Source organism: Myotis nattereri, assembly GCF_964212035.1.
Source record: "Myotis nattereri genome assembly, chromosome: 18".
Lineage (NCBI taxonomy): Eukaryota > Metazoa > Chordata > Mammalia > Chiroptera > Vespertilionidae > Myotis > Myotis nattereri.
In genome coordinates this window covers 42,122,298-42,137,076 of record NC_138093.1, presented here as the reverse complement: position 1 = coordinate 42,137,076, position 14,779 = coordinate 42,122,298, and the positions used below count along the sequence as shown (strand labels likewise).

Genomic DNA, 14,779 nt, shown 5'->3' with positions numbered 1-14,779 from the left:
GGCGGTCCTGGGCGAGTCCGGTCGGGCAGGGAGAACCTGGTGAGTGACAACTATAAAGCGAGGAGGTGGTGGTACAATAAATAAAAACAGTTAAATACTCTCAATAAATATAGAGAGTCGGAGTTTGCCACACAATACAGAATATGTTGTTCATGGGAATTAACCTAAAGCAGAAAAAAATACACTTCAAAGATTTAGAAAAAGGAGAATAATGTTTAAGCCCAAAATTAGCAGAAGGAAGGAGATAAAGTTCAGAACAGAAATTAATAGAAAAACAATAAAACGTTCAATAAAACTAAGAGTTGGTTTCTTGAAAAGATAAGCAAAATTGACAAACATTTAGCTAAACTAAGAAAAGACGCAAATAAAACTGTAAACGGAAGGAGACATTGTAACCAGTAACCCCAGAGACCCGCACAGTGAGGCTGCTGCGACCCAGGCCGACGGGCACGCCAGCCCACCTGGCCCCGCCGGCCCTCACGCTGGAGGCTTTCCCTGGCCGTGGTTCCCTGTTTATTTTCGCCTAAAATCTCTTAAAAGTTTAAAGTAAAAGTATTTTGTGCAATTGCACGGTGTTTTGGAAAGCGTGATGGGGGGGACTCGAGAGGTGGGTTCCAGCTGTGCTTCACCTCCTGTACCGAGACCTCGGACAGGCGGCCTCCCTGGGGACTCGGGGTGAGAGTGCGGCGGCTCCGGGGGCCTCCGGGTCCCAGGCACCTGCGCTCAGGTGGGAGCAGTTGCCCTTGCTCTGTCCTCCGGTCCCAGCACCGAAGCTGGCCTGGCTGGTGGTGAGAACCGGCCTGCGCCTCCCAGGAGCGCAACTTGCACAGACTCAGCCTGGCCTTTGTCCTGGAGGCTTAGAGGGCCGCTGGCCATAGAAATTCCCTCCTGCTTTCGTGTGTTGTGTTGGAGCCCGAGAGCTGGTGTTTGCGGGGCAGCACAGTCTGTGCAGAGAGCTGAGAGGTGGCCAGGAAGCAAGCCCTGTCTCTGAGCCATCTGCCTGTCACCCTCCCGCAGGCCCAGGTGTCTGTGCCTCCCGCTGGGTCCCAGGGAGGCCTCCTTGCTCCCGTTCCTCTTACGAAATGTCTCCTGCTCCGGGCGCTCTGAGGGACGGCCCCTCCATGGTCCCTGCCCGCTCCTGTGCGCCCCCAGCCTCCTGGTCTGGGCCTGAGCCATCCCAGGGCCTGCCCAGTCGGAGTGGAGGAGACGCAAGGCCTGGGAGCCTGGAGGAAGCAGTGTCTTTGGAGCCGTCTCTGAGGTACGTTAGGTCCTGGGACCTCCTGTTGCCATCCACCCTGGCCCCACCATCTCCGGACCTGAGCCCTGGGGCCCTGCACCCCGGAACCGGCAGCCTGAGTGTGGGGCATCTGGGCTCGGCGGGGTCGAGGCCCCCAGCCTGGGTGGATGAAGATGAAGGCAATTTGTCATTTAGGAGCGGAGGGAGGCTCCTTGCTGCAGCCCCTCCCCTTCCGCGTGACCTCTGGCCACGGCCACAGACAGAGAAACAGGGAAAGGCTTCCTGAACAGCTTAGGAAGGGCTTGTCTGCGCCTGAGTGCAGGCTGCAGCCGCCCGCCCGCGGCGCGGCCCCCCGGGAGTTGAGTGGGGAAATAGGGATCCTGGGGCCTCCAGTGTTTGTGTGGGGGAGCGTGGGAGGACAGGATGGGGTCAGATCTCCCCGGGGCGGGGGTGGGGGGCAGCTCTGTGCTCACTCTGTGTGTGCGACCCCATGCCCTGGGAGCTCCGGCGGGAGGGAACCCCACCGTGGGCTGTGTCCGGAGCTCCCGCCCAGGAGGGACCCGGAGCGGGTCGCCGGTGGGGACCAGGGCGGGTGGAGGGGACAGGGCGGAAGAGAGCTGTGTCTTTAAGACTGTGCGGTGGTTATCCGTACTTTTCTCTCCTGTGAATGGGTTTTGCTGTAAATTACAGCTCTGCCCCTGGTCCCTTGGGTCAGAAGAACTGGTCTCCAAACAGAAACCGCTCCGATTGGCGCCCTGCGCTTCCCTCCCAGCCCCTTCCTAATTGAAACCAAATGTGCGGCGTGCTGGATGCTGGGAGCCTGGCGCCGGCCCAGGAATCCTCAGAATGCGAGGTTTTTCGCAAAGGCATCTTGCATCAGCCCCGTGGATGTGCCGCCGCGGCCGCCGGCTGAGCGGGCGGCCTTCACACCCCGCTCTGCTCTCCCTCCGGCCGGACCGGGACCACAGCTCCGTCCTCGGCCTCTGCCCGCAGCGCGCACTCCTGGATGAGCGTAAGTTCGCGTGTTTTTTTCTTTCCTTCGTTTTCTTTCTTTTCCGCAAACGAAAGCTCTGACTGTGCTTCTGGCGTCTCCGGAAGAGTTTACAGAGGAGGCTGGAGGCGTTTCTTCAGGTGGGGCCGGGGGCCGCGGGGCGGCTCCCGGAATCCGGGCCTCCCTGCTCCAGGCGCTAGGCTCTGGTTCCAGGGAAGATCCGCAGAGCTGCGCCGAGGGCCAGGCAGCCACGGGCCAGGCAGCCGCGGCGGTGGAGGCAGGCCTGGACGCGGAGCCCGGCCCCGGCAGGCGGAGGCGCTGGGCGGGAGCGGGGCTGGCACTGGCCTTTGAGGCCCCAGTTTGAGAGAGGATGTTCCCTGGTGCTTTGTTTTGGGGGCACCTCGGGCAGAGGGGTGCCTCGCTCCGAGGTTCTGTGGTGGGGCCTGCGTGGACGCGATGGGAAAGCCTGCTGCCATCCTGGTCCCCGCGCCGGCCTGGCGACGCTGCCTTTGTCCCAGGACTTGGGGCTGTTTGCCTTGTTGGCTGTGGGACCTCTGAGTCGTGGTCGAGGCTCAGGAGTCCCATCGACAGGAAGGAGCCTGTCCAAGGGCGGCCGCCGCCAGCCATTTCAGGCGGGAGCCCTGCCGGGCGGGGGGGCCTCAGCACCATTTTGCTGCTGCCTGGCCGCAGTGCCCTCCCAGGAAGTCGCCCTCCCAGGACGTCGGGGCCTGAAAGGCACTGGTGTCACCTGGCCTCTCCCGGGGCTGGGGGAGAGCTGGCCTGCGTGGGGCCTCTGCTTCCCGTCCCTCTGGCCCAGCTCCACGGAGCCACTGCGGGCAGCACGGTCGGACCCCGTCAGTGAGCAGGGTGCTGAGGGCGTGGTGGGGCATGGTGTCTGTGGGTGCCCTGGGCTGTGTGTGGACACAAGACAGCGACCCCCAAGTGCTCACAGCACCCCAGGCTCCGCTCAGAGCTCCGCTGGTCACGGCTCCACCTTCTGCAGGGGGCGGCCCAGGAGGGCGAAGGGGGGAGCCGGGGGCCAGGTGCTTGAACGCAGTCGTAAGTCTGACAGCCGTGCTGCCCTTGCTGTCTGCGTTTTTGAGCGGCCAGGGCCCAGCACAGCAGGTGTGCAAATGATGCGATGTTGTCTGCCTGGGAAATGCTCACTCACCATCGTCTGGTCCCCATAGAAGAGCCTCGTCCTCTCGGGATGAGGACTCAGACCTGTGCCCGAGTCCCCAGCAGTGCGCCCACCACGCGGCTCTGAGAAGGCGCTGGGCGGCCTGGCGGCGGCTCACTCTGGGGCTCCTTGAGCGCCTTCGTCCTGCAGAGCCTGGGAGAGCCGCCGGCTCTGTGGGTGCCCCAGCCGGCACCCCTCCGGCCCCTGGTCTGTGCTGGTGGCAGCCGCGCCTCATGGTGCTGCTGCTCCGAGAGGTCCTGGACGTGGCCGCGCCTGAAGGCTCTGCAGGGCCTGCACCCCCAATTCAGTGGGTGGTCATGTGAGCAGCCTCGGCCAGGAGGGGTGTGCCGGCCGGAGGGGGTGCGCTTGGGCGTGTGACTGACAGGGTGGCCTGTCTCCATGGCCACCTCCTTGATGGAAGCCATCCTGCTCGCGGTCAGTGTCCCCAGGTTTCTATCTGGGCCCGTGGCTGGCGTGGCCAGGACCCCTCCCCCAGCTGTGCCCGCGTCCCTGCGGGATCTGCGTCCCTGGTTGCTCCTCTGCGTTTTCCCGACGCAGCGTCCGCCATGTCGCTTTGCACAGCGGGGTCTGAGGCGCTGGCACCTCCAGTGTCTTTGGGGAATTGTTGATATTTGGTTCCAAAAAGTATCGAAACAGCCGCGATCGGAAAGCGGGAGCCTTGCTGCCTGCCCCCGCACGCTCAGCGCTGTGCTGGGGACGGCGCCGCCTGCGTCCGGGCCCCGGGCCCCTGAGGTCTCGGCAGACCCATCAGCTGTCGTCACCCACGAGGCCCTGAATCCGCTCCGCCACCCTGTGGGTGCAGCTCCCTGTGGTGGATGCACGGCGCTGGGTGGGCAGGTGACCGCGTGGGCCCACGCCGTTTCCTCGTCAGACCCCGGCACCCCCTGCCCTGCCACCACCCACTCTTCCCAAGGCAGGGGCTCCCCCTGGCCTCTCCCAGGCCCGGAAGTGGATGAGAGCGGAGGCCCCTGAGTGTGCTCACCCCTGACTACCCAGGCACCCCCTTCTCAGGAGTCAGCTCCTCAGGGCAGTCGGCCGCTGGGCACTGTGAGCACAAGCAGCCATACCAGGTCTGCCCTCCACCAGGGCCCCGCACATTCCCCCCGGCACGGGCACCTCCCCCTGCACGTGGGCACCTCCTCCACTGCCCATCTCTGCCCGTGGGGCCTCCACCTTCGCTGGCATCACAGGCCCCTGGAGCTCTGTAAGCAGGCAGATCCAGGCGCCACCCCAGACGGCCAAGAAGACGCATATGCCCGGTGACCAGGGCACCTGGACCGAGCCGCCCCCTCGGTGACCTGGTGGGTGTCCTGCCTCATGTGGGGGCCTGGAGGACCACGCGGGGTTTCGTCTTCATCTCAAGGCTGGACTCAGAGTGGAGAACGTGGTCTTGGGAAGGACGCGCCTCTGGCCAGACCCCCGCGGCCCGGGGCCGGCGAGCAGGAAGCACAGGCCGGTCCGTCAGGGGACTTCCCGGGGTGGGGGCCAGTCTCCCTTCCTGTCCTAAACGACGTGGCCAGGACTAGACAGGTTTGCATGCCTGTGGCCAGAAGGAAGCTGCGTGGATGTGGCGTTTTCTGCTTCACTCCGTCCGAGGTTAACGGGACTCACTCCTGTTCGGCAGCAGGTTCAGAGCATCGACTAAGGGCGGGTGCCAGCCCCACTTCTCAGACCCCCTGTTCCGCCTCGGGCTCCCCTCTACGCTCTGCTCCCCCGCGCCCGGCTCCATCCTCAGGCAGCCACGTTCTCCATGTTCAAAATCACTCCTCCTTGCTTGTCCCGGGCTCTATTCTGGGTCACGTGCCCCGTCATGTGCGGCTGGGGCTGCCCATCGCGCTGAGCTCTCACCATAACTCGGCTATGGAAATGGTCCCCTTCTCTGAGACGAAGTTATGTTTCCAGAGTCAGCTCAGTCTGCGCCTGCCCCCCGGCCTCCCCTGAGCCCTCGGTGGGGTGCTCCTCTCACACCTGCAGGGCTGCTCTCCCTCGTGGAGCAGGGGACCCAGTGTCCCCGAGACCTTTTCGGGGAATCCACAGGTCACCGCTGTCTTCATAGCGGCACTAGATGCTCTGCCCCTCTCTCTCTCTCTCTCTCTCTCTCTCTCTCTCTCTCTCTCTCTGCCACGAGGTGACGTGACATTCACTCTCGCAGCAAATTGAATCCAGAAGCAGCAGAGACTCCTGTGTCCCAGTGCCACCCTTCTCGCTAAAAACTTCTGAAAAGACGTATTTTTAGAAAAAGTCATTATTTATGTTACCACGCAGTTGTCATTTCACTGATTCGTAAATGACGAGCGCACAGTCCTGTGTCTTCTGAGTTGATGGGCGTCATGAGCAGAGCCTCTGGACAGCCTTGGGCCCCGGTGGGTGTGGGGTCAGGACGGGAAGAAAAGGGGACTGAGGCTGAGTCGTCCACTTACTCTCCACCCGTCTCGGGCCCAGGGCCGCACCCCAATTAGAGGTCAGTTCTGGGTCCCGGCTCAGGGGGACGGCCCAGCCCCACAGGGCGCAGGATGCGGGCCTTTCCCATGCCCTCAGGACCTGCCCGGCCTCTGGTTCCCGCGTCCACCTGGGTCTCTGCTGACATCGCCATGTCATTTATTTAAAGTTGCATCTTACACAACAGCTGCCGGTGGTTTAGGGGGAAATACTGACCGGAACCACTACCAGCAGCATGACCGCCAGAGCCCGCGAGAGGCTCAGAGGCCTCAGTACTAGGAAGCCTGGTCCCGGGCGGCTGCTGCAGATGGATACACCCCCCACCTCCCTGTCTCCATGTCGGCGGCAGGTCAGCAGGTCAGTCTGGGTCTGGGACTGTCCGTCAGGAGGCCCCGTGTGCAGTGCTGGGACTGTCCATCAGGATGACCCGCGTGCGGTGCTGGGGCTGTCAGTCAGCGGGCCGCGCGTGCAGTGCTGGGACTGTCCGTCAGGATGACCGCGTGCAGTGCTGGGGCTGTCCGTCAGCGGGCCCCACGTGCAGTGCTGGGACTGTCAGTCAGGATGACCCGCGTGCAGTGCTGGGGCTGTCCGTCAGGATGACCGCGTGCAGTGCTGGGGCTGTCCGTCAGAGGGCCCGCGTGCAGTGCTGGGGCTGTCAGTCAGCGGGGCCCGCGTGCGGTGCTGGCGCTGTCAGTCAGCGGGGCCTGCGTGCAGTGCTGGGGCTGTCAGTCAGGATGACCCGCGTGCAGTGCTGGACTGTCCGTCAGGATGACCGCGTGCAGTGCTGGGGCTGTCCGTCAGAGGGCCCTGCGTGCAGTGCTGGGGCTGTCAGTCAGCGGGGCCCGCGTGCAGTGCTGGGGCTGTCCGTCAGAGGGCCCTGCGTGCAGTGCTGGGGCTGTCAGTCAGCGGGGCCCGCGTGCAGTGCTGGCGCTGTCAGTCAGCGGGGCCCGCGTGCAGTGCTGGGACTGTCAGTCAGGATGACCCGCGTGCAGTGCTGGGACTGTCAGTCAGGATGACCCGCGTGCAGTGCTGGGACTGTCAGTCAGGATGACCCGCGTGCAGTGCTGGGACTGTCCGTCAGGATGACCGCGTGCAGTGCTGGGGCTGTCAGTCAGCGGGGCCCGCGTGCAGTGCTGGGGCTGTCAGTCAGGATGACCCGCGTGCAGTGCTGGACTGTCCGTCAGGATGACCGTGTGCAGTGCTGGGGCTGTCCGTCAGAGGGCCCCGCGTGCAGTGCTGGGGCTGTCCGTCAGAGGGCCCCGCGTGCAGTGCTGGGGCTGTCCGTCAGCGGGCCCCGCGTGCAGTGCTGGGGCTGTCCGTCAGCGGGCCCCGCGTGCAGTGCTGGGACTGTCCGTCAGCGGGCCCCGCGTGCGGTGCTGGCGCTGTCAGTCAGCGGGGCCCTTGTGCAGTGCTGGGAGTCAGCAGGCCCCACCTGCGGTGCTGGGACCAGGCTGGGTCCCGGAGTGTGGAGTCTGGACCTGCAGCCCCGAGGGAGGAGCCCTGTCCTTCGTGCGGCAGAGAGAGGGGGCCGGCCCGCCGTGGCCCAGCCGTGGCCCAGCCGTGGCCGGTTCCTCGCAGTTTCTGCAGTTTTCAGAGCGAAGAGTCAAGCACGTGTCTGCAAGCTCTTGGCGGGAAGGCCGAGTCCGCAGGGGTTCCTCCTCACTGTCACGGCTTTCATGGGTTGGCCTGTTCGTTATCTGGGGCCGCACCCCATGCCTCCTTAGCCACCTTGTGGGAGAAGATACCTCAGGTGCCCTTGTCCCCACAGAGTCCTTGAAAGGAATTCTTTCCTCCTTTCCCCTCTCCCCCCGCCCCCCTCTCCCTCCCCTCCCTTCCCCACCACAGGCTCCTGATACTGCATTGCTAAGACGTCTTAGCCAGCCTCCATGGCATGCATTTCAGAATGAACAATTCGTAGCTACAGTTAACCACTGACCAGAAGTTATTGCAGCTTCTCTATTGCATGAGAGCCTCAAACATGAATTATCTGAATCATTCTGCTGTACCTTTCAGAGACTATCATTGTGGCCTTTCCTTCCCCGGCCACTCCGGTGTAAGTGACTATTTCCAGAAATTACTACTGCGCTGTCCAAGGCATGTGCTGTGTATGGCCTCGGCCGGGAGCCGGGTCGGAGGCTCCACGGCCCAGTATCGGACCTGGAAGTGTCCCTGGGTCCCCTGGGGTCTTCTGGCCACGGATCCAGGCTCAGTCCTCCCGAGAACGAGGAGAGAGTGCCACTCCGTGTCCTGCGTGTCATTAACAACCGGTGTTAGCGCCTGACCTGGAACACCGGAGGGAGGTGGCTGAGACAGGCTGGGCCCAGGGCCGCTCCGCGCCCTCGCCAGCTCTCGGAGCCTCAGGGCCTAGGGGACGGTCCGGCTTCTGCACCCTCATCCTGTTCGGGCGGGGGGCTCTGGCCTGGGTCCTACAGCACCAAGTGCTCCTAATGGGTCTGCAGAGCAGTCCTGCCTGGGCCCCTCGGGACGGTACGCTTCTAGGGGACTCAGGCTGAGGCTCAGGTGCCACCTCCTGCTGGTCCCTTCTGTGCCCCCTTCCCTCCAGCGTCCTGTCCCATTCTCTCCCATTTCCTTCTGTGTCTCTGTGGACAGAAGGGGCCCATGCTGACCTGACCAGCTCAGGGGAGGCCTGCGTGGCGGTCTGCAAACTCAGAGACCTAAAGTCACCACAAAGGATGGTCTGAAATTAAACTTTAACTAAAAGCAGTGATGGTGGGCAGTCACGTCCTAGGCTGGTATCTTCCCTGACAGGGTCAACCTTTACCTTCCCTGAGCCTATTGTCTTTTTGCATCTATGATAGCATCCCTGTGAAGTGTCTGGGTAACTTGTAACTTCCCTTTTCCCGGACCCCTCAGGGCACAGCCTAATGTGCTGGGCGGCAGGACAGAGACCACAGGTTCCTTCATTGTTGTTGTCATGTTAATTGTTGGCTGTTAACTATCCTGCACCCACCTAAGTATGTGTCTGTCATTTTACTTTTTATCCAATCCCAGGGGCTCCCCACTCACCCCCCGCACCCCAACCCCCCAGGGGCTCCCCACTCACCCCCCGCACCCCAACCCCCCCACCCCCCGCTCCACTTTGCTTTCTCCCGCCTCTCTAGTCTATCACCAGTGGATTTCATGTCACCCACCTACGTCCCTCCTTTCAACAATAGATGAAAGACCGCCGTTCTCTGGAGCACTATCTCTGCTTCTCAGCAGTTGTCGACAGTTTGGCTCCAATAAACTCACAAAAATTCTTTACAGGTTTGAGTGTTTTTACATTAACGTCTCTTTGTCTCTCCGCTCCACCTGTCACACTTTCTTCCCTTCACTGGAGGGTGGCTCCCGAGGGCGGTGCCGCTGAGCTGACTTCTCTGTGAAAGGAAGGGCTTCAGTTTCCCACAGGAGCCACCACTGCATCCGCGTCTGTGCCCCACGTCTCTCATCTCTCGGGTGGACTTCCGGTCTGGGCTTGGCCTGGTGGGAGGCCGCGCTGGGGCTGGGGCTGGGACTGAACAGCCCGAGTGTCGGCTGTCTCAGAGGGTCCCATACGCTGGCGGGAAATGAGACAGTGTGGCCGTCGCTGCACAGGCCTCCATCGGGGAGTTTGGATCTGTGCCCGGTTGACCATGGAGGAGGCCAGGCTGGGGAAGCGCATCAGGAAGCGCTGATAATATTTTTGTTGTAAAACTTGACTTTCCAAAGCCCTGGGCAAGTGCGGAAGCCTCTGCCTTCAGGAGGAAATACCAGACAGAGCCCTGGGGCAGTGACAGGATTGATGACCCATAGGGCCTGAGGCTGGGCCAGCAGGGGCAGGTGGGGCAGGACAGAGGGAGGGTGCCGCCCTCCCTGCCGGCAGGAGTGGTCCCGAGGACGCCCCATAAAGGTCACGTCACGTAAGCTGGTCTTTTCCCCATAGTCGAATTTTATGGAGAATTTTCTTTTCTTCAAAGAGGAAATATATTTGTAACTAAAGAAATATCACTGAAGCAGAAACTCCTTGCATTCAATAAAAACTACTAATTCTACGTGAGCAATCTGACCCCAGACTGTAGATCAGAGCGCCTTTACCCCGTCCGTGCTGTTGAGAGGGTCTCACTGCTCTGGGTCTATTCAGAGGAAACACTCCCAACGGATGACACAGGTCACAGAGACGCAGCCTCAGGGGCGAAGTAGACGCCCGCCCGTGGGCTGGGAAGGGAGCCAAGGGCCCGCCTTTAAAACCACGGTTCTGAGAATTTTGGATGATATAGTTACTTCAGGTTTTATTCACAAAGTTGTATGAAGGTGGCCAATCAGTTATGTAAAGATGCACAGGAAGGACCCTGGGTGAAGGCGGGCCAAGACGCTAACCAGGTGGATGTTTGGGGGACACTCGTTCTTCGTGCCGTGGGTAGTGTGTGACGAGCCTGCCTTCCTTCACGATCAGCAAGGAAAGAAGTTGTGTCATTTCTACGAAAGGGACAACGTCAGGAAGGAGTGTGTGTTGTTCCCAGAGACAGCGCAGCCAGCCTGTCGCCTCCCTTCCTGGGACGCGGAGGCTCTTTGCTCTTGGAAGGTCTGTCCTGCTCCCAGCGGGGTCATCACCACATGTCAGTCTGCGCCCGGGGACGAGAGCTGCTATTCGCGCCTGCTCGTCACACGTGGATCTCAGGCATGCGTGGATCTCCAACACACACGGATTTTGGGCACATGTGGATCTTGGCCACACGTGGATCTCAGGCACACATCGATCTCTTTCTGGCACATGTGGATCTCTCTCTGGCACATGTGGATCTCAGGCACACATGGATCTCCGGCACATATGGATCTCCCTTGGGCACATGTGGATCTCAGGCACACGTGGATCTCCGGCACATGTGGATCTCCCTTGGGCACACGTGGATCTCAGGTACACGTGGATCTCTCTCGGGCACACATGGATCTCAGGCACACGTGGATCTCTCTGACACACATGGATCTCAGTCACCTACATGGACTGGAGATCTAAACCCTTGGTTTTCTGTCAGCATCGTTCAGACTCAAACCCAATTGCGCTCTCTGGCTTCTCTGCCACACTCACTTTCTGCTAAGTCAGAGCCCCTCTCAGAAGCACTGGGCTTTACCTGGGGCCCAGCTCCCTGTTTCTGACCCTCTGCTCATGCCCAGGGGCAGCACATACCACCCAGCCCAGCAGGCTAGGGGCCCCTTTCCACAGGACAGGTTGACAGTGCTGGGTGGGCACTTCTGGGTCTTGGATGGCACACCTGTGACCTGAGGGCGGGTGACAGCTGGTTGCCACGGCTCCCTGCAGCTCTGAAGCTGGTGGCCTTGTTCCGTCACTGTCCCAGGTGCGCCATTCACCTGTCTGCACCTGCATTGGGTGCCTGTTGAGCTCACGTTCCTTTTCTGCCACGATGTGTCCCCAGCGGTTCTAATTCGCAGCGAGTGTATGGTCCATTGGCCACTCGTACACACTGCCTCTTGTCAAAACCACGGCAAGGACCTATGGATAGTACTGGAATAAAATTCAGCGCCATGGGGAGATCAAGTCAACGTTGGGGAAGAAGCTGCGCCCTTCCCTGGCGCTGGCCTGGGACCACGCAGGGCGAGGGGCATAGAGGCCGTCTACATACAGCATTTCTGGGAACCTCAGGAAGCCACGCCCGGCCTGCAGCTCATTGCTGTGAGCCTCAGGATTGTTCTTTTCCCCGACCGCAGCCTCCTCTCCTTCAAGTTCCTACAGGTGCCTCTTCCTTCTTTCTCGCCGCAAGCCCTCTGTCCACGTTGGACACAAGAAGAGGTCAGCTGAGAAAGGTGAGGTTGTGCTGACATGCTGCCAGGCCCCACACAGGGCATGCAGGAGGGGGCGTGTCCCAGCGGGAGGGGGCGTGTCCCAACAGGAGGGCGTGTCTCAGCGGGAGGGGGCGTGTCCCAGCAGGAGGGGCGTGTCCAAGTGGGAGGAGCATGTCCCAACAGGAGGGCGTGTCTCAGCGGGAGGGGGCGTGTCCCAGCAGGAGGGGCGTGTCCCAGCGGGAGGGGGCGTGTCCCAACAGGAGGGCGTGTCTCAGCGGGAGGGGGCGTGTCCCAGCAGGAGGGGCGTGTCCCAGCGGGAGGAGGCGTGTCCCAACAGGAGGGCGTGTCTCAGCAGGAGGGGGCGTGTCCCAACAGGAGGGCGTGTCTCAGCGGGAGGGGGCGTGTCCCAGCGGGAGGGGCGTGTCTCAGCTGGAGGAGGGCCTCTGCTGACCAGCCTCACAGTGGGGGTGGCTGAGGGAGGGCCCCTTGTTTACTCTCTGCCTGGGAGCGTTCTCTTCCTTCTGTTAGCTGCAGAGGAGTCTGAGCTGCTTACAGGCAGGAATCTTGCTGGTTCATCTTTGCAGCTCTTTCTGGAACCTACTATGGTGCTAACTGCAGGGTGGGCGTCGGTGCTGGGAAGGCTGAGTGACGGAGGACAGGTGCGCCCGAGGGCAGCGGGGGCAGCGTGAACTCGGGTCTGTGGTTGTGGTCAGAGCCGATGACGGGTCATTCATTGCTCAACATATCTTCGGGGGGACCCAGTTCACCCCAGCACTGCTAGATGGTGAGGGGTACCCTGGGTGTAGCAGAAGCCTCGTGGATTTGTAGAAATATGGCAGTCGAGACGGGCGGACCCGTCATGATTTAAGCGCCTAAGGAAATATGTAGGGAAATGCAGTGGAGTTGCTTTGGCGTTCATGTGACACACGCCAGGCACGGGATGGATCCCTTTACGTGTATTCCTTGGCTCACGCGTGCCCGGAGGCTCTGCGACACAAGGCTGTGTAGGCGCGCCGGGCTCCCGACCCGGGAGACGGACACACGTCTCCTGCAGGAGAAAAAACACAGCACAGAGTGGCCGATGCCCTGCCCTGGTCACCAGCAAGGGGGGCAGGGCTGAGAACCCAGGCGCCTGGCGCTGGGGCAGGGGGACGGCGCTGCTGGCTCGGAGAGGAGGGGTGAGCGCAGGGGACAGGTGGCCAGTAAGTGGGGGGGGGCATGGTGACACACACAGGTGGGCCTGGCAGTGCGCAGAGGGCGGGGGAGGGACTGTGGGGGGCAGCGGGGGAGGCATGATAAGTAGGGATTTGAACAAAAAGAATTGAGATGAGATGATCTGAGACAGGAGAGGGAGAGGAGACCGTAAGAAAGCACCGAGTTCTCCCACAGGAAACCCAGCATTTCCGCGGGCGGGTGACATCCAGGGGCTGCGGGCCAGGCGAGGCGAGAGCTGGGCGAGGCAGGCTCGGCCAGGCCAGGCTGTGGGGGCAGAGGCGGCAGCCGGGCAGAGGCAGGCAGAGGCCCCGAGGCTCCCGGCGGGTGCCGGCCACGTTTTCTTCCCGCGTGTCACGGTCCTCTGGCCTGTCCGCGAGGCTCGCCTCCAGCCCGTCCTCGAGTCAGACCCTCACCGGGGAGTTTGCTGTCCACGCCGGCCTCCTCACCGGGACTTGCTCCCAGGCTCCCATTCTGGTTGCTTCTGGTCGTGTTTGCAAAGCCACCCACAGACCAGTGCCGAACCCACATGTGCCGCACGGTACATGCCATGGTGTCTTTCCCCGCCCCCACTGTGGGGATCTGTTATCTGCGTGCATGTTACTGTACATGTGTTATGACACAGATTCCTGTACACTCTGTTTCCTAATTAACTGACTTCGTGTTTTGATGATGCTTCTAAGTGGAAAAGACTTAAATAGGCGAGTCCCTCCCTATCATGTGACGGCAAAGATCAATTCCCACGCTCTCCGGGAGCGGCCTGCCCCACACTGACCGTGAGTCCTTCGCCCGGGCGGCCGCGGGGACTGGCCCCAGCCTGTCCCCCTGAGACGGAGCCCGTCCCCCTGAGACGGATCCTGCCCCCCTGAGACGGAGCCTGCCCCCCTGAGACGGAGCCTGTCAGAGACGCGGACACCCTTGAGCCGGGCTCATCGCCGGACGCTTGTGCGGGAGTTCAGGCGCGGAGTGCCCGGACCCCACTGGCTCCATGGCAGTGTCACCGTCACACACGTCCTCTCGTTCAGCCTCTCACGCCCTGTCAGCTCTGTAATTAGCGATGGAGGTGGTCATTGTGTGGATGCTACAATGAGTGCAAATGGACTTTCAAACTCTTTGCCCGGCCCCACCTCTCAGAGTAAAGCACTGCGTCCTTGCAAGCTTGGGGGGAGGGCCTCTCGGGGCGGCTGTGGGGCTGGCAGCGCTGCCACGGGGCCCTGCTCTGGAGGAGGCAGCCGTCACGCCCGGACAGGCGGCCCCGCAGCGAGCTCCTCTCACCCTGCAGACCCGGCTCCGGCCTGGGGGAGAGCAGGCGCGTCGGTGCCCAGGGACGCACGGGGAGAAGAACTACCGTCTGGCTTTTGTTTCCCTTGTGGCTTGTGGAAGGGTGAGGAGGTGAGGCAAGTCTAGATTCATGGAGTGTGTGCTTCATGTTTGTGTATGGCCAGCTGATTGCCTGCTATCTTCTTTCCGTGTATCTATCTATCATTCTATCACTATCATCTATCGATCGGTCTATCTATCATCTATCTACGCTGGTCCTATTCAGTTACATACCTGACCCCACAGTGAATGATAAGTATTTAGGGTGCACATGCCAAGCATTAGTGGGGTGATGGGGGCCGTTCTTGGGGGTGCGGAGAAGCTACGTCCACGGTGGAGGGAGCATCGGTCCGCCTGCACGGCTTCTGACAGGGGAGCTCCCTGCTGACTTGGGCGGCGACTGTTCTGGAAAGTCTGAGGACTGGCTCCCAGGCGTCGGCGTGGTGCGCGTGGAGGGAGGCTGTTAAAGGCCCTTCGCTTTGGACGTGTGCCAAGTAGCTGGGAACACGGAGCTGGAGTCAGTGACACGCGTGGACCGACGTGTTTCTCCAGGGAGAGCCAGAGCGTGGTCTGCAGGGCAGGCGCCTCGGCCTTCCTCCGC

At 61.7% G+C, this 14,779-nt stretch overlaps 1 protein-coding gene across 1 annotated transcript in view; it reads left to right on the top strand.

The window, feature by feature from the left end:
* Nucleotides 1–2,080: 2,080 nt before the first annotated feature.
* Nucleotides 2,081–14,779, top strand: part of DDR2 (discoidin domain receptor tyrosine kinase 2) — a 63,184-nt gene continuing 50,485 nt past the window's right edge. Inside the window, exon 1 of the mRNA XM_081112935.1 lies at nt 2,081–2,249. The gene's annotated coding sequence lies outside the window, so the exon portion shown is untranslated. The remainder of the gene's footprint in view (nt 2,250–14,779) is intronic.